The sequence below is a fragment of the Sturnira hondurensis genome, unplaced genomic scaffold (genome assembly GCF_014824575.4).
Source record: "Sturnira hondurensis isolate 20B ecotype Veracruz unplaced genomic scaffold, ASM1482457v3 Scaffold0015509, whole genome shotgun sequence".
Classification (NCBI taxonomy): domain Eukaryota; kingdom Metazoa; phylum Chordata; class Mammalia; order Chiroptera; family Phyllostomidae; genus Sturnira; species Sturnira hondurensis.
Window position 1 is genome coordinate 3,198,103 of NW_028088140.1, and position 19,566 is coordinate 3,217,668.

Consider the following 19,566-nt stretch of genomic DNA (forward strand, 5'->3'; position numbering starts at 1 on the left):
TATTCTTTGCTTCCCAAACCTATTCTTTGGTCATTCTTTGTTAATGACCAAGTTGTAATTATTTGATTAAGTCTTCCTCACAAGAGCAGTTTTCTCTTGTCACTGAGGTCTACACCATAGTTCAGGCTCTTGGCTTCTATCATCTGTACTAGTGCAATCAACTCTTTTTTTTTTTTTTTTTTTCAAGATTTTATCCATCTATCTTAGAGTGGAAGGGAAGGAGAGAGAGAGAGAGAGAGAGAGAAATATGCAATCAACTCTTATAGAAATCATAAAACCTTAAACACATAAAGAATATAAGTAATGCTATAATGTACGTCTGGTGAGCAGTACCTAGCTTAAGAAATGAAATAATACCTACACAGTTGAACTGCCTGTATGATACTGCTCCTTAAATACATTACTGTGCTGCTTCCAGCTCTGAGGAAGTAGCTTCTATCTTTAATTAAATTCTATCATATCTGTGCATATTTTATACTCTTCATGTGCTCACATATACATATATCACACATATACGCATATCACACATATACTTGGCTGTTTATTCTGTTCCTTTCTGTAACTCAGGTTTATCACTTAACATTATTTCAAGTATTATCCATGTTGATGTATACAATTTAAACTTGTTTTTTTCATAGAACTGCTTTGTATTCAACTATATGCTTGTATCATAATATATTTACCCATTTTTTATTGATAGTCAGGTGGTTTTTACTTTTTCCTATTATATAAGGTTGGTACGAACATTCTTTTATCTGCCCTCTTGGGTAATATCCATGAGTTCTTTAGATTATGTGTCTAGAGGTGGACATAATGGATAAAGGAGTACATATTTAGCCAATATTCTCTGTCAAGGAGCTGTAACATCTCACACCTCTCCAGCCACATCTGCCTCCTGGTGTCCTCTGCAATATTAAGTAATGCAGATCTTGGAGTTGGTCATCAAGACGACGTGATCGTCAGTTGGCCTGTGAGTTGGCCCTGCAGTCGGCAGCTCCTTTTCCCTTCCCTTATCCTTGAAATGCATATTCTTTCCACTGTTGCCACAGTGGGAGTTGCTTTCAAGGACCCAGCATTGAGAGAGCAATGCGCTATTGGGCCCATCTGTACAGTACATGGAACTGAATCCAGTTAAGGTCTCTATATAAACCTTTAGCATTGTGGTGGGCAGGTACAGATACCTGTTTGTCTTGTGACGACCCAAGACAAGTCTCCTATATAGTAAGTCCCTTTGCTTATTAAAACTGCCACCTACAAATCTAGAGTGGTCTGCCTTTTTTTAGTTTCCCCTTGCCCTCCCTGTATGTGGGCAAATTACAGATTTTGCCCAGGAGACTTCTGACTTAGCAAACTAAATCTGACTTCTTATATTTTATAAAATATTAAAGTATCAAATTATTTATCATTCTGATTTCTATTTGTATTTTATTGATTTCAAGTGAAGTATGGTATCTCTAAAGATCTTTTAGCCAAATGGTTTATTCTATGAATTGCCTGTTTATAGTATTTGCTAATTACTATTGAATTATTTTTGTTTTATTATTGATTTGTAGCTATTACTAATATTTTCTAAATACAGATTCTTTTCTGTTCAATAACTTGCAAATGTCTCTTCTTTGCCATCTGCCTTGGCTTTCTCATTTCTTGGGTGGAGTCTTATGATAACTGAAATTATATTTAATGTTAGTGAAATTAACATTCCTTTATGAATTATGTGTTTGTCTAAAAGGATTTCATTCTAATCTGAGGGAAACATTTTCTTCTAAAGCTTTAAAATAATTGTTTTTTGAATATGTGGGAAGATAATTTATAAGAATTGAATTTTGTATATGTTGTGATGCAGAGAACTTCTATTACTGTTGTTGTTGTTATTATTATTATTAGGAAAGCTGTTATTGAAGAGCTTGTCTTCTTCCTCTGATCGATAGTGGCCATCCTAAGTCAAGTTTTCATGCATGTGGGGGGGTTTTCTGAATTCTCATTTTGTTTCATTATTCTATTTTTCTTTCTCCATGAAATATATCGCACATTGCCTTTACTAATGCAGTATTCTAATTGTCTTGCTACCCAGTTCAATAAGTAGCTGCGTTATCTTTTTCTTCTTACTCTTTACAAATTTCTTCACTAATTGAGAATTCTCACCTTTATATACCTTTTTAATCCCTCAAACTTTTATTTAAAAACCTTTAGATTTTGCTTATAATTTCAGAAATTTGTATATTAATGAATAGACAGTTGTCATATTTATGATAGTTAAAACTGTATTATCCAATCACTTATTACTCTTTCTCTATTTTTTTTTTGCTGTCAGGGAGGTCATATTTTTAAAATTGTATTTCAGAGTTCCCAGTTGCTGAAATATAAAACTATGATTTAAAAGAATAGTTTATCATATGTTCATTAATTGTTCTAAACTGTCACTAATTTTTATAATTTTATAATTAATTTTAATAATTTGGATGTTAATTCATCTGTATATCCTGAATAGACAACATTTTCTCTGAGAACAACTATAATTGTTACTATCCTTGAATTCCTTCTATTTTAAAAAATCTTACACTGATAGGTAGAATCTCCAGTATATTGTTTAATATAAGGGATGATTGTCTGTTTAACCATCCTATCACCAAGGGGTTCAATCACCAAGGGGTGACTGAATAGTTAACCATACTATTGTCATAATAACTTAAAAATGTAAATATGCGTACATTAAAACTAGTGACTCTATAGATCACTAATTAGAGAGCCTATGCCCAAATCGTTTACAACAATAGACAAAAATATTAAGATAATTTTTTAAAACTATCTACACATTTATATGGAAATACTATTTGTTGTGCCCAATCTTAATTTGCTCAAAATTTACCTCTACTTCATATGCAATGAACTATAAATTTTATTTATTATTATTCTTTTTTAACCTTCTTACAAGAATATGTTTATTGACTTTTTTGAGAGAGGGAGGAAGGAGGGAGGGAGAAAGAGAGGGAGAGAGAAAAATCAATGTGAGAGAGAAATATCAAATGGTTGTCTCCCTATACACACCCGGACCAGGGATTGAACATGCAACCTGTGTAAGGTGCCCTGGCCAAGGATCAAATCAACAACTGCTTGGTGTGCTCGATGATGTTCCAACCAACTCACCCACCTGGCCAGGGCTACACTAGAACTATCGGAATGTGGGCTTTATGAAACTTAATGAAACATGTGTAATTTACTTAGAAAGATTGAAAAAGGGCATATACTCAAAATACAAACTAACCAAAAAGTTTTATTCTTTACCTTAGGCTACTAAATGCAGGTTGGGGCAACAGAAAGTTTATAACTGTTCATATGAACAATAATATAATAATTAATAAATAACAATATAATAGTAAACTCTATGTTTCTCATACAATAGTAAACCTACTTTTGCCTCACCCAGTATTATTATGTTTAATATATTTTATTGATGATGCTATTACAGTTGTCCTATTTTTCCTGCTTTATTCGCCTCTGCCCTGCACGCCCCCTCCCACCCATATTCCCCCCTTTAGTTCATGTCCATGGGTCATACATATAAGGTCTTTGGCTTTTACATTTCCTATACTATTCTTAACTTCCCCCTATCTATTTTTTACCTACCATTTATACTACTTATTCTCTGTACCTTTTCCCCCTTTTTTCCCCTCCCATTCCCCTGTTGATAACCCTTCATGTGAAGTCCAGGAAGTTCTGAGAATCCCAAAGAAGTGGGACCTAAGGAGGGACACACCGAAGCACATCATAACTAAATTACCCAAGATTAAAAATAAGGAGACAATATTAGAAGCAGCAAGAGAAAAGAAGACAGCTACCTACAAAGGAGTACCCATAAGACTGTCAGCTTATTTCTCAGAAGAGACCTTGTAGACAAGAAGGGGCTGGAGAGACGTATTCCAAGTCACGAAAAGTCAAGGACCTTCACCCTGTATTATTTTCTATAATTAATAGCATACTCTGTTTTGTTCTGCTTAGAGAAATCTATTAATATTTTTATCATTTGGTAGGCTCAAAGAATCAAGTATATATATAATAAAATCATAACAGCATAATTTGAGGTACTGGGGTATAAAACATGATTTTTTACATAGTACTCTGACAACTGGAGACTCAGAATTATGGAGGATTGCCTGACAATTCTGTGGTCCCATAAAGTTATAGGACTTTATCCTTGTTTGACATCCGTTTTACCTTCTCCAGTTGTATTGTTTACATATATCATGTTGCCTTGTAACCAAGGAAAGTGGATAATTTTGAACCCTTGTTTGTGGACAGATACCATGTTCATTATTCAGAGAGGTAAAGTGAATTCTCTTGTATAATGTATTATTTAAGCATTATCAGTGACTAACATCCAGCTCTTTGCTACATCCACTTAAATATATAGCGCTTGCTAGCATTTGCCCTAAATACAGTGAAATTCCCAGTTTCATGGGTGGAGTATCATTATTTCAAGGGAATAGATAATTAGGGAAGACAACAGTTTCTTTTGTGGTAGGCTGAATCACGATATTACCAAGTGCAGTTTGGCAAAGAGGGAAAACAGAAGAGCACTAAGAGGTCACGGAGGAGACTGGGATGATGCTGTCAGAGCAGGACTATGCTGAGAGGTCAGTATGTTTAATGTTCGAGTTTGGAATAGACATCTGGAAGGAAAGGAAGGCAATAAGTATAAAAGAGAGGAGAATTAAAAAGGAGAAGGAAAAGAGTCACATAATTCAATGCTTATTATTCTTGCAAGAGGTTATGATATGCCAGAAAGACAAGTCTCTTCTATTTATATTGAGACTAATATTTATCCATCACAGCCTATGTGACAAGTACAGCTAAATATACCATTAATCACTTCTTTTTTCCAGAACTATTGAGGAATAATTACCAAATAAAATTGTGTGCATTTAAAATGTACATAATGATTTGGTATGCATATGCATTATGAAATGTTTACCATACAATTAAGTTAATTAACACCTCTACACATCTATCACCTTGCATAGTTAACTCTCTTTTTTGTAATGAGAATGATTAACAACTACTCTCCCATGAATATCAAGTATACAATATTATATTATTAACTATAGACACCATGCTGTATATTTGATCCTCAGAACATTTTTATCTCATGACTGAAAATTTTGACATGTATCTTCTCACATTTCCCACCCCCCAGGTCCTTGATAATCATCATTCTACTCTCTGATTCTATAAGATTGGCCTAATAGTACTCCATTATAAAAATTCCATACATACTGGTTTTTTTAAATCCATTCATCCATCAGTAGACACTTAGTTTCTTTCTGAACAATGGAATAGAACAGAAAGCCTAGAAATAAGCCTGCACTTACACTGTGGACTAAACGTTGACAAGGGCACCAAGAACACACAGTGAGAAAAGGATACTTACTTCAGTAAATAGTTTTGGGAAAACTGGTCACTCACATGCCAAAGAATGAAACTAAACCTCTATTTCATACCACTAACAAAAATTAACTCAAAATGGATTAAAGACTCAAATGTAGGGTCTGAAACTAAAACTCCTACAAAAAAAAATCATAGGGGGAAAAACTCCCTGACACTGAACTTGGCAATATATTTTTGGTCATGTAACCAAATCAGGTATCAAAAGCTAAATAAATAAGTGGGTCTACATTAAACTAAAACTTTCTTCACAACAAAATGAACCATGAGCAAAATGGAAGGAAATCAACAGAATAGGAGAAAATATTTGCAAATCATGTACCTGATAAGGGTTTAATATCCAAAATATTTAAAGCAAAACAACAAATAATTCTATTAAAAATGGCAAAGAAACTCACTATTTTTTAAGGAAGATATACTATTGGCCAACAGGTATCTGAAAAGAGATTCAACATCACTGATCATTAGGAAAATGGAAATCAAACCACAATGAGGTATTACTTTACCCATGTTAGAATGGCCATTACCAAAAATATAAGAGATAATAGGTGCTGGTGAGGGTGTGGAGAAAAGGAAATGCTTGTGTATTGGCTGGTGGGAATGTATATTGGTATTGCCATTGTGGAGAATGGTATAGTACTTACTCAAAAAATGAAAAATTGAACTATCATCAATAATGTTTTAGTAAAAAAACCCAGTTTTTTCAGTATTTTCTTGGAAATTGACCTTATAATGCATACATTTTCTTAAGATGGATCCTGAGCATCTTAGGGCCATACTGCTGAGGCTGTTTTGAGGTCTTTGCCTGATGCCTCATGTATAATGAGAAATTTCCACTCCACCCCTTTAGAAAAACAAGCCCTTCCCAGCCCTAGGTGAGTCCTGGAAATAGTTCGACTACTCTTTCCAGGAGGTTCTTTTTCTGGCCTTAGATATTTTTCTCTCAAATGTGTACAGATTAGCAGCAATGAATTATTGGGACTCTTCTGACTAATTTCTGTAGCTTTTTAGGAAGCCCCCTCCTTTTAGACACATTGGCCTCCCAGAACTGCGATTGCTCTCTCAGCAGCAAGCTGTTTGTCCCCGTCCCGCCCGTGCCGCATCTGGAAACAGTCACGTAGGCACCGAGCTGGTGCAGTCCCTTGGGTCACCCTGTTTGTTTCTGTTCCCTCAGGGATCACAGTCCTGACCTACCATCAAACACAGGGAACCAGGGTTATAGAGCTTTAGCCATTTTACTAAATTGTTCATGTTTTTTCAAAATTAAAAAAAAAATTGTTAAGTGGGGAAGTGTTGCTCCATCTTGCCTGGAAACAAAAATTCTCTCTTTGGAATAATTTACAATTTTCATTTGAAGAATTCTTTTTCTAAAGCTTGATATGTAAGTGCAATTCTATATGATTTTTAACCTGAAGCCCATGTGTTTGTTTAATTAAAGAGGAAAAATATCTAAGAAGTAGAATTTAGAAAAATAAACTTTAAAGCTCTTTTTCAAGTTTGCATACTTTTTTGGTCTTTTGTTTATTTCTTACACATATAATAATAACCCTTTTACGGACTAACTGTGTTCCTCCAAAATTTGTATGTTGAAGCCTTAACCCAAAATGTGATGGTGTTTGGAGATGAGACGTTTGGTTTGGTAGTTTGGGTCAGCTGAGACCATGAGGGTGATGCTCCCTTGATGTGATGAGTGTCCTTGTGAAAGGAACACCAGAGCACACAGAGAAAAGATTATGTGAACAAAATGTAGTATGGTGGCCGCCTATGGCCAAGAGAAAAGTTTTCAGAATTAAATCCACCTTGCCTGCACCTTGATGTTGGACTTTCTAGTCTCTGGAACTTCGAGAGCTATATTTCTGTAGTTTAAGCTAGCCAGTCTATAGTATTTTGTTATGGCACCCCAAGCTAAATAAGAGGAACTGCAAGTAAAGAAGATTACAAGTTTATTCTAGTAAGGGCCTGTTAGAAAAAAGAGTAACAGATCTAAAGCACACAAATATCTCCACCAAATGTCTATGTGACTGTTATAAAATGAGGGTGTGTGTGTGTGTGTGTGTGTGCGTGTGTGTAGATAGGAATTCATCCTTCCCGGAGCAAGAAGAACCTGAATTCTGAATCTGCCAGGTATTTTTGGCAAAGAATATTGATCAGGTTTGGCTATCTGAATTGAATCCTGGCACTGTCACGAGTCCACTGCAAGATCATGAACAAGTTACTTAGACTTTCCTATATGTTAAGTTGGAATAATAATAGTTTTTATCACATAAAATTTTTGAAGTAAAATGAAAAACTCATATAAAACACATATCAGTGACATTTTAATTTGTCAGTAACTTCAGTAATAATTTTTTATTACTACTAACTATGCTTCTTTGGAGAAGTAAGTCACTTAACATTTCTAAATTGGTGTTCTTGCCATTAAAATAGACATAAGGATTCTCATCTTTCAGAACTTACAGAGAAAAGAGATAATGTGAGCGAAATACTGAACACAATTGCATTCAGAGTATATGTTAATAAATACTTTAATTTTATAAAGTGCTTATAACTAATTCTAATTTTAATATTTTAGAATTAGCTTTATTGTTTTGAAAATATTTCCATTGAAAGTTTTTTAGTTTGTGTGTATGTGTGTAATATTTTTCCCTAGGAATGTACCATTTCTTTTTTCCTCAGAGATGCAATATAAAAGTAAACTTTATTTTAATGCATTGATTTGTCAGCCTAGTGATAAAACTAGTAATAAATAGAAATCTTATTTAAAGATCACAGGTGTGGGAACTCTATAGTTTCAATGCAACAGGAATCTTTGTCGAATCACTTCATGACTTCACACCAAGCCAAAAAGCACAAAGTCACAGCAAAGTTATATTCCTTGTAGTGATAGAATCATTGGGATAGAATGTGGGGGAAAAACCTTTTTTTGAAATGGCAGTGGTTTTTGTTTAAATTACAAGTGCAGATTTTCCAAGTATCAGTAATCAATCATCTTAGTTAACAGAAGACTGTTTCAGGAAAAAAAAAGATGCAGTATCATTATTTCTGGTGAAAACAACTGCAATTTCAAGTTCAACCAGTAAGACCAACAACAGCAACCATATGTTGGTTTTCTAAATTTTAAACGTCTATTAAATTTGCATTTTGAAATTGTTTAAAGTAGCACTCTTACACTAATGTACCAGTAATCCAGGACATGTGTCAGATATGGTAATTCTTTTAGGAGCATCTTGTATTTTACATTAAACTTTTTATATGGAGATACTTGTAGTGCCATGGGAAGGAACAACACAGAAAAATGAAAAAATTCCATGTATTATCAGTTTTTCCCAATACTAGTATCTTGCAAAATGATAATATGATATCAAAACCAATATATTGACAAGGATGTGGTCATCATACAGCACATTTTCATTAGCACCAGGATCCACATTTCTCTCCCACCTCCACCCCACTTTAACCCCCAACAACTAGTAATCTGTTTTTTATTTCTTAAAATTGTGTCACTTTAAGAACTTCATGTAAATGATTTATACAGTACATAAACTTAAGGGACTGGCATTTTTAACCCTCCGGAATTCCCTGGAGCTTTGTCCATGTGGTTGAGTGTATCGACAGGTCATCCCTGTTAATTGTTAAGTAGTACTCCATGGTGTGGAGTATGACTTTATTTAATCATCCTTCAATGAAGGACATCTGAGTCATTTTCAGGAGAGGGCTGTTGTGAATAGAACTGCTATACACATTTGTGTAATTTTTGTGTGTGAGCATACATTTTTGTGTCTCTGGGGTGGGTGCCCCGAAGCGCAGTTTCAGGGCCATACGGCAGTGCAGCTTCTGCTGTATGAGAAACTAAGGAACAGTTTTCCAGGGTGTCATTACCATTTTATACCCCCACCAGCAGTGAATAAATTCTGGCCAATTTGTTGTTTTCATTTTTTGCTGTTGTTTTAGTCACTGTGATACATGAGTGGTGATTATTATTGCAATTATTAAAAATATTTTATCATTTATGCTATTACAGTTGTCCCAATTTTCCCCCTTTGCCTTCCTCTGCCCAGCCTCCCCCCACAGTCGATCCCCACATTATTGTGCATCTTCCTGCGTCATTCATACACATTGTTTGACTAGTCCCTTCCCCTTTATTCAACCAGTCCCCACCTCCCCTGTTCCCTAATCACTGCACTTTTAATTTACGTTTCCCTAATGATTATTGACAATGAACACCTTTCTATGAGTTTCATTACTATCTGAACATTTCTTTTGGTGGATATCTCTTTATGTCTTTTGCTTATTTTTCAATTAGATTTATTTTTTTACCATTTTGGATTCTTTGATGCATAAGTTGTGGAACTTTTTTTTATGCTTGTAGGAGTCTATGTACTCCAGCACCATCTGTTGAAAGGGCTACAGCTTATTCATTAAGTTTCTTTTTGTCCTTGCCATACATCAGTTTGGTGGATCTGCTTCTCCATTGATCTATGTTGTGGGGGCAACTTTGCCCGCAAGTCCCCCCATCCACCACGTGTGAAAGTAACACTACCAAGACATGATCTGCTTGGGGAGGAGAGGTGGCCAATCTCTCAGAGGAAAAAGGTCAAAAGCCCTTTTCTCAATGGCTTTTACTAGGTTGTAATACACAGGAATAAAGGTGGTAAGGATCAAACAGTAGATAACATTTCAAAGAAATCTGAAGGCTTAATCTGAGTCAATGTCTGTCAGGAAAGGGGGTTACAGAAACTTTGGGAGACATACTCATTTCCTCCTCAGACCCTTAACATATGAATGAAGGCACTCTTAGCAGAGCAGGCTTCACAGGACTTTTAGTAATTTTTTCTTATGACCGATCACCCCAGATTCTGCTCTAGCCAGCAAGGGGTTGCACCGCCTCCCCCATCATAGGTTTTTAGGCTTGAGTGGATTAGAGCCAGGAAGCATCTCTCCCAGAGGACATGGGGACTCAGGCTATGTCAGAACAGCTGGAGGGACGAGGGTCCATCACTCTCTCTTTGTTGCAGCCCCCTGAGTCCTTCCATATGGCCTCCCAAGTGATCTTGTCTGGCTTAGGTTGCCCCTCCTCTGAGGAGTTGTACCTGTCTCTGACTATCCAACCATACATTGGGGGCAGGGGTTGAAGCAGAGGCAGCGTTTGTTACCACAGACAAGCTTTGTCTCCTTGTGGCTGGCATTCCAGAGGTTGCTCACTCAGTCTTAGCCATGGGAGGCAGTTACAACTCCTGAAACCAGGCAGAGTGATTCCCAACACTATGTGCCTATCTTTCCACCAATACCAAACAATATTGATTACGGGTGATGTACAATTAGTATTCAAACCAGGCAGGCTGATTCCTCCCATTTTATTCTTCTACATAAAAAATGTTTATTCTAGTTCCTTTGCCTTTCTTTATAAATTTTAAGTTAATCTTGTGTATCAATTTGGAGAGAACTAATATCTTTATTGTGTTAAATCTTTCAATCCATTAACATGGCATTTATACCGATCCTTTTCATTTCTTTCATCAGTATTAGTTTTTCAGCTACAAAGGTTTTATACATGTTTTGTTAGATTTACATGTAACTTACTTTGCATGTATATTTATGAGTGGTATTGCAATTTTTATTTTGTTTGCCATGTGTTCATTTCTAGTAATAAAACATCATTGATTTTCTGTTTTATCTTATATCCTGTAACCTTGCTGAAATTGCTTGTTAATTCTAGAAATATTTTCTAGATTCCCTGGATTTTCTATGTAAAAAATCATGCCATCTGCCAATAGAGACAATTTTATTGTTTTCTTGTCACCCCAAGTCAAGTTTCCTTCCATCACAATTTGTACCTCCTGTACCCTCCTCCACTTCTCCCCACCCCCACCCTCTGGCAGTCAACATATGCTTGTCCATGAACATGAATTTTTTCTCTTTTTTCCTTTTTTCTAAATCCTTCCAGCCCCCGTACCCAGCCCCCCAACTCCACCTCCACCCCCAGCTGTTAGCCTGTTCTCTGTGAGTGTCTCTATTGTGCTTGTTAGTTCATTGTTGCTCATTAGATCATGCACTGTTGGTGGGAATGCAGATTGGTGTAGCCACTGTGGAAAGCAATACAGACTTACTTCAAAAATTTTTTAAATGTTTTTGAATTTCAATAAGAGAAAAAATAAGTTTTACAATAATTATTTTTTTAAATCACTGAGTTTTTTCTTTCCAAACTTAAATTCCAATAGATAATTAATAATATGGGTTTTAATTATGTGCTTTATCTTCTGGTTTCCCAACATAATAGTTGGAGACTAGCCATTGTTATTTCATAAATTACTTCTCAGCTAGAAGACTTGGTGTTAATATCAATTACTTTCATATTTGGGATCAACATGTTTACTAGTTTATTCATATCTTATACAAACCAGTTGAATTTGATAATAAATATTTGAGAATATGAACAAATACAAATATGCTGGCTAATTTATACTGAGAGAATATGCCTTTAATGCCAAATATGTCTGCACTATTGAATATTTAGACATCAACCATTATGGAGCTACTCAACCGAGAGTACAAAGACAGTCTTAAAAACAAAAGTGCTTTAAGCCCTGGTTGGCATAGCTCAGTGGATTGAGCGTAGGCCTGCAAACCACACGATCGTGGTTCGATTCCCAGTCAGGGCACATGCCTGGGTTGCAGGCCAGTTCCCAGCAGGGGACTCACGAGGGGCAACCATACATTGATATTTCTCTCCTTCTCTCCTTCCTTTCCCCTCTAAAGATAAATAAGTAAAATCTTAAAAAAAACACAAAACCCCAAAAGTGCTTTAAACAATAATTGTCCACAATTATAATGCAGATTTTTTAAAACTTAGATTTCAAACTCAATTGGAGTTTAAAGTTTTGTTTTTTCATCTTTCATTATGTTGGTGAAAAAATAAATATTTATCTATGAATAGTGGATTGGTTAAATCAATTATGAAACATCCATATAACATCCATACTGTGTAGACTTTAATAATTGGAAAGAGAATGTCTATGTCCATGATATTAAGGAGAAAATAGCAGAACAGAATGTAGGACATGATGCAATTTTACAATAGTTTGCAAACATGTACTTATTTTTTTTTCAATCTACTGATTTATCATGTACCTACTAATGTGTGCAAAGGGAAAGAAAAAACCCTACATCCTGAAGGAGATAAACCAAGGTGTGACTGGTCACTTAGAGGTGAAGTCTGGGGTTGTAGGCGTACGCTGAAAAGAAGCCTAAGGAGACTTTCACTTTCTGCTCCCTGTAGTTAAGTGCAAATGAAATGCTTTATGGTTAACAAGCATCACTTATATAATCAGAATTTTTTATTTTAGAAAATAAAACAGAATGGAGAATATTCATTGTAGCTTCACAGGAATTAGCTTTGTTTCCAGGGTTGGTAATCCTGGTGTCGAATCACATCTCTTTTCAGATGTCACCAGCATCGAGAAACCATCGGGATGCTCTTTCTTGTTATAAATAATAGTAAACAATAAGTTATTCTGAATGCAGCATGAGGTAGTAAGAGGAATCAGAGCCACATGAAATTGATATATTTATTGTCTGCTTTCAAAGGGGTATCAAGGGAACACTGAGACAGTGGAGGAGACTCTTCAGGAAAAGGGTAAGTCACTGACAACAGAATAGTATCAAGTATGGATTTTTCTAGGGAAGTCTGGAGGAGAGAAAGAGTTAAGTAAACCTCAGGATGTATTCACTCTTCGAAGGCAGCGTTCTGAGCTTATTTAATTTACTTGGCAAATTTCCCAGCACAATGATACATTTTCATAAATGTGTATTAGGTTGTGATGAGGGAATCCCACTCAAAACAATTAGTGGATGTCTTTCTTAACAGCTCTGCCTCACCTAATTCTACTTACATTCCAGAAGACATTTCTAAGCAGTGTACCCAGCAGTTCAGAGAATAGTCTGGAGCTGACTATTGGATTTCACATACAGCCCCATCTCTTCTTAACTTTGAGCAAGATATTCAAATTCATGTGCCTCAGTTTCCTCATTTAGAAAGTGGGGATAATAATTCCAAGTCATAGAATTGTTGGTAAAAACAAAGGAATCATAAACTTTGTCAGTGACTACACATTGTAAGCACGCTATATGAATGTAATCTACTACAGAGTATTATGGTTTGTCCAGCTAGTTTGCTTCCTGTCATGAGCACAAAAATACAGCTGAAGAGTTGTATTCATATTATCACTTTTACTTGTTATCTACTGGGCAGAGAAAACCTCAGACTCACTGTTGGCATCTTCTTGTTTCTCAAATGTATATCCAATTTGTCACCAAATCCTATCAGCATTGCTTTTTTTTCTTCTTCAAATTTTTTATTTAATTATTTTTCAAGTACAGTTTTCTGTCTATTACTCCCATCCCATCCCACCCCCTATCTTCCCCCCTCCCTCCCATTTCCACCCTTCTCAGTAGTTGTCCGAGCATTGCTTTTTTAAAAAACTAGAAAATTCTTAAATATGTTCATTTCTCATTATCACCATCAAAACTGTTCCTGTCCAGGCCTCTAACATATCTTACCTAGACACTCGGACAGCCTGTTAAATAATCTCCCAGATTCCACACTTGGTCTCATCATATCTATTCTCTAAAGCCAGTTATGTTTTCAAAATGAAAATCACTTCGTGCCTCCATTGCCCACCATGTACTGTGGTAGCCCGCCAGGCCGCAGGGGACCAAGGACAGAGTCCCCCACTGTGAAAATGGTGGAGGGACTTGGTTTCTGGTCCCTGGAGCCGGCGGGTATCTTGACATCTTCCAGACCTTCTCCTTCTCAGCCTTGAAGGAAAGAACAAGATCTTGGCATATGCGTCATGTTCCAAGAAAGTGATAGTAATGAGGACACTGCTATCTTTGGGCTCATGTTCTCAGGATATGAGAACATCTTGCCCTCTTGGTAGCCTTCGGCAGTGTACAAACTTTTGTAAAACAGCATTGTTCTCAGGCCACTGCAGTTCTGCATATAAGCCAGCAGTTCCTTGAATAAATTTGCCATTTGCCAGCAGAGCACTTGGACCTCTCCATTCTTTTAATTAAGTCCCTCGCCTCACCTCGCGACCACCCTTGCTGCCGCGGGCGGCGGCAATGTACTATTCCACAATGTCTTCCTATTGCTCCAGAGATGAAGATCCAAAACTTTGACACTGCCTTCAAGATCTTGGCATGGGTGGCCCTTACTTGTTCATATTTATTTCAAACCTTTCTTCATTTTTCCCTGCACTTGAGCCATCCTAGACTTTCAGTTCCTCAAATCATCAATGTTCTTTATTGCCCCAACACATCTGCACATGCTTTTTCCCCTCTGGAATAAGTTTCTTCTGCCTATCATTCATCTCACCTTCACTTGGACGACCTGTTGTGTAGATATCAGGATAAGCCACCTCAATAGCTTCTTCACCTCAGTGGAGGTCAGACCTTTTTCTTTACATTTCTCAAATAATACTATTTCTTTCTCTTTTAATGCTTAAATCAAATTGTAAATGGTCATTTGTTAGTGCAATTATTTAATTAATATCTATTTTTAGTGAAAATAGAGATCCTGTCTGTTTTTCTCACTGTTTTATCTCCAGACTTTAGCACACATTGTGAATTCCAGTGACAGACTCAGTAAATAATGGACTGTAATCTATTGCCTTAGGTCACGCATTATGCCTGAGGTCAGGAGAGAGGAGACCTGGGTTCTCATTTGATATCCCTTAATGTCTGGCACATGATCTTTTCAAGAGACTTAGATACCACGTATTCATTTATTGTGTATTTTTGGGCAAGTTACTTTACTCTTATGAGGCCATTTTTTTCATCTTTTAAAAGAGGACCAATGCTATGAAAGTGCCAGGCTATGAAAATGCTATATAAAAACATTGTAGTTTTAGAAAGTATGCGTTAACACGATTAGGCCTGGCTATAACGTACATTATTCCAACTAGAGGTAGCTCAATACTCATTAAAGCTTGATGACATTCTTTTCACTCTAAGTTTTTAAAAATCTTTGTAATATTCCTCTAAAGTAAATTTTTGAAAATAAGCCTATACCTCTGGTAGTTTTAACCTAGGGTAATAAAACTGTTATACTATAAAATCTGAGAGTTCAGAAGATACTGAGAGTTCTGAGAGTTCAGGTAGAAAAACAGACAGAGGCCATTGTCCCTTTTCTGAACCCTCCCCCAACAGAGCCACAGCACCAGCAAGCTGGTGCCATATCTAAGACTCCGTCAACCTGACTAACACTGTCTTCTCAGCCCCAGAGATCTTCTGAGGCTCTATCCCATGCAACTTATGGACCCATCCAAGCTGTTAACAGTGGCTTTTCCATATGAATGGCTGGTCTTGGCTAATGCTTTGGAACTTCCTAAATCATCTCAAACAAGCAACAGCCAGCCTCAGTGAACCACCAACCCCTTCATCCCTTGCTAAGTTGCCCCCGGCCTAGCACTGGTGATAGCTAGCCTAGGTTCACAGCCTGGCTTTGCCAGGAAACCTCCAACCCAGCATAAGTAGCAGCCATCTGTAGATTGCTTTATAGCTCATTCAGGGTGGCCCTTGGCAAAACACAGCTTGGGAGTAACCTTGGCTTACACCACCAGGGAAACCCCAGAGCCTGTGCACCCAGTGAACAGCCACAGACCATTTTGTAGCACCACCACCCTGCCCCTGCACACCTGATTCTCTACAGATGGTGGAGGTTGGTGGTCAGTGGTCACAGCAAGTCCTTGCTACTGACTGGCCTGGGTAAATCCCTCCCATTGCCCTGCCAACAGCAATCAAGGCTCAACTACAAGAAGGCAGTGTTCCCAGTTCACACAAAGGGTATACCTCAAATTCCCAGCTTAAGTGATAGGGGTGCCTGTGCCACTTGACCCTACAGGACACCTACTACATTAGGCCACACTACCAAAACAAGAGTCAGAGTGCCTCTCTCTAATACATAGAAACAAACACAGGGAGGCTGCCAAAATGAGGAGACAAAGAAACATGGCCCAAAGGAAAAAACAGATCAAAACATCAGAAAAAGAGCTAAACAAAATGGAGATAAGCAATCTATCAGATGCAGAGTTCACAACACTGATTAGAAGGACACCTCAACAACATAAAAATATTCAGTCAGAAATGAAGGATACACTAATTGAAATAAAATAAATTTACAGAGAAATAACAGTAGAGTGGATAAAGCCAAGAGTCAAATCAATGATTTGGAATATAAGGAAGTAAAAAGAAAATGAGAACAACACACACAAAAAGAATTCAAAAATATGAGGCTAGTTTAAGGAGCCTCTGAGACTGCTTCAAGTGTTTCAATATTCACATCATAGGGGTGCCAGAAGGAGAAGAGAAATAACAAGAAATTGGAAATCTATTTGAAAAATAATAAAAGAAAACTTTCTTAATCTGGTGAAGGAAACAGACATGTAAGTCCAGGAAACAGAGTCTCAAGATGGATGCCAAGAGGCCCAATCTAAGACAAATCATGATTAAAATGATGAAGGTTAATGACAACGAGAGAATCTTAAAAGCAGCAAGACAAAAGAGTCAGTTACTTATGGGGAAGTTCCCATAAGATTGTCGGCTGATTTCTCAAAAGAAACTTTTCAGACTAGAAGAGATTGGCAAGACATATTCAAAGTCATGAAAAGCAGGAACCTACAGCCAAGATTCCTCTATCCAGCAAAGCTATCATTTAGAATGGAAGAGCAGGTAAAATGTTTCCCAGATGAGAAAAAACTAAAGGAGTTCACCATCACCAAACCATTATTATATGAAATGTTAAAGGGACTTATTTAGGAGAAAGAATATCAAAACTACGAACAATAAAATGGCAAGAAATATGTATCTATCAACAATTGAATCTATAAAAACAAACTAAGCAAACAAGAAGAACAGAGGCAGAACCATGGATATGGAGAATGTTTTCATGGTTGCCAGATGGCAGGAGGATGTGAGAGAATGGGTGAAGAGGTGAGGGGATTAAGAAGTATAAATAGGTAGTTACGGAACAGCCACGGGGATGTAAAGTACAGCATAGGAAATGGAGCAGCCAAAGAACTTACATGCATGACCCATGGACATGAACCTCACTGTGAGGATTGCCTGGGGGAGCGGGAGGTGCTGAGTGGAGCAGAGCAAAGGGGGAAAAGTGGGACAACTGTCATAGCATAATCAATAAAATATAATTTAATAGGAGTGCATAGTCAATATTATATTAACTGAAATTGCCAGTATATCACTAACAATATGTCTAAACTGCCTGCAGTTAGGCAATTTAGTAGACTTGCCACATGTACCTATATAACCATGGTCCATTAGCAATAGACAAATGAGTGAGCTGTTTTAATATTATCATTTTCATTTTGAATCCAATAACTGTTTATTTAGCTGATGTCCAGATGTTTGCTTGTTAGAATTTTATCCTAAAGTCTAATTATTTTTAGCAATGTGTTGATATTCCAAAGGCATCTAAAGATAATAGATACATAAAATAAAATGATCATTAGGTAATAGTAGATTACCTAATGTGGGCATAATGAATTATTTAATGAATTATTGATGAATTCTAGTTCATTTAATAATATTAAGTACACTGTTTGTTTGTTTGTTTGGCCAAGATGTCTCAACTGGAAAGAAATTTGTAACTTGTGTATTAAAGTTTTGTAAAAATGACATTGGCCTAAGCTCATGATTTTCTTGGCATAGCATTCATTTAGTGATTGCCAAATTTTGAATCATATAGATTAAAAGTCATGACTGAAATTGGAAAAGCAAAGGAAAAATAGCTGAGTATCATTATTTAAGAGATAAACCCCAGATTGATGACATTAAGGATGTTCACCAGGGGAGATAAGAAAAAGATTAAAAAGAACCCCAGGCATTTTTTCTGTAATATCTTCAGAATTACAAAATCATTAGAGTCTCAAAAAATGAGTTTATTTGGCACCTGTAGTAAGCTCTCTTTCACAGAAGAAGTAAAAAAGGAAAGACCCATTAACTAGAAAAGCAAATAAAATAGTTTCCTGTAGTTTTGCTAATTCATTGGAGGATAATTATAAAAAGTTACTTAGAGAAATAACACAACAACATTTGCAGTAAAACTAACAAATAAAGGAGCTTTAGAGAAAAGTAGATTATTTAATTTTTTTACTTTAAAATTTTTAAATTAAATGTATTGTGGTGACATTTGTTAATAAGATTATATATGTTTCAAGTGTACAGTTCTATGATACATGATCTGTATATTGCATTGTGTGCCCACCACCCAAAATGAAATCCTCTAGCACCATATATTTGATCCCCTTTACCCTTTACTATACCCTAACATCCTTCCCTGTTGTTTGTGCCTATGAGTTTTTGTTTGTTTGATTTTCTTGTTTGTTCATTTGATGTTTTCAGTTTTATATCCCCAATATGAATGAAATCATTATTCTGATTAGATTCTATTCACTAAAAGAAGTTATAATAGACTTTGGAGAACATATATTTATGACAGAACCATGTCTTATTCTATTTCTCCACTCCATGTTGTTATGGTCCTTTATATTATATACTTAATAAAGTTGTTATTCTTGATTATGAAAATTTGGATAATGGTAAAAAGTATGAAGCAACCCACTTCTTAGATTTGAGATTAAAAGAGATAATTTTATCTGGGCAAATTTTAAAAAAGATGGGTTATACTTAATACTTATTAAAGTATTACTTCCATTGCAGAGATGGACTATGTCTGGGTTGTGGGTTACATTAGGTAAAGATTAAAAAGTGAAATGGAAAATAAATAATTCAGTGGATTGAGCACAGGCCTGTTAAGCAAAGGGTCGCTGGTTCGATTCCCAGTCAGGGCACATGCCTGGGTTACAGGCCAGGTCCCCAGTAGGGGACACATGAGAGGCAACCACGCATTGATGTTTCTCTCCCACTTTTTCTCCTTCCCTTCCCCTCTCTAAAAATAAATAAAAAAATATTTTTAAAAAGTGAAATGGTATAATGTATTCTCTATTTTTCCTCCATATTGATTTTCATTGTTATGTTATTGGTTTTTTATTTTACTATTAACTATCATACATAATTTCTTTGATGGAGGGCTGTGCATTCATAATAATCAAA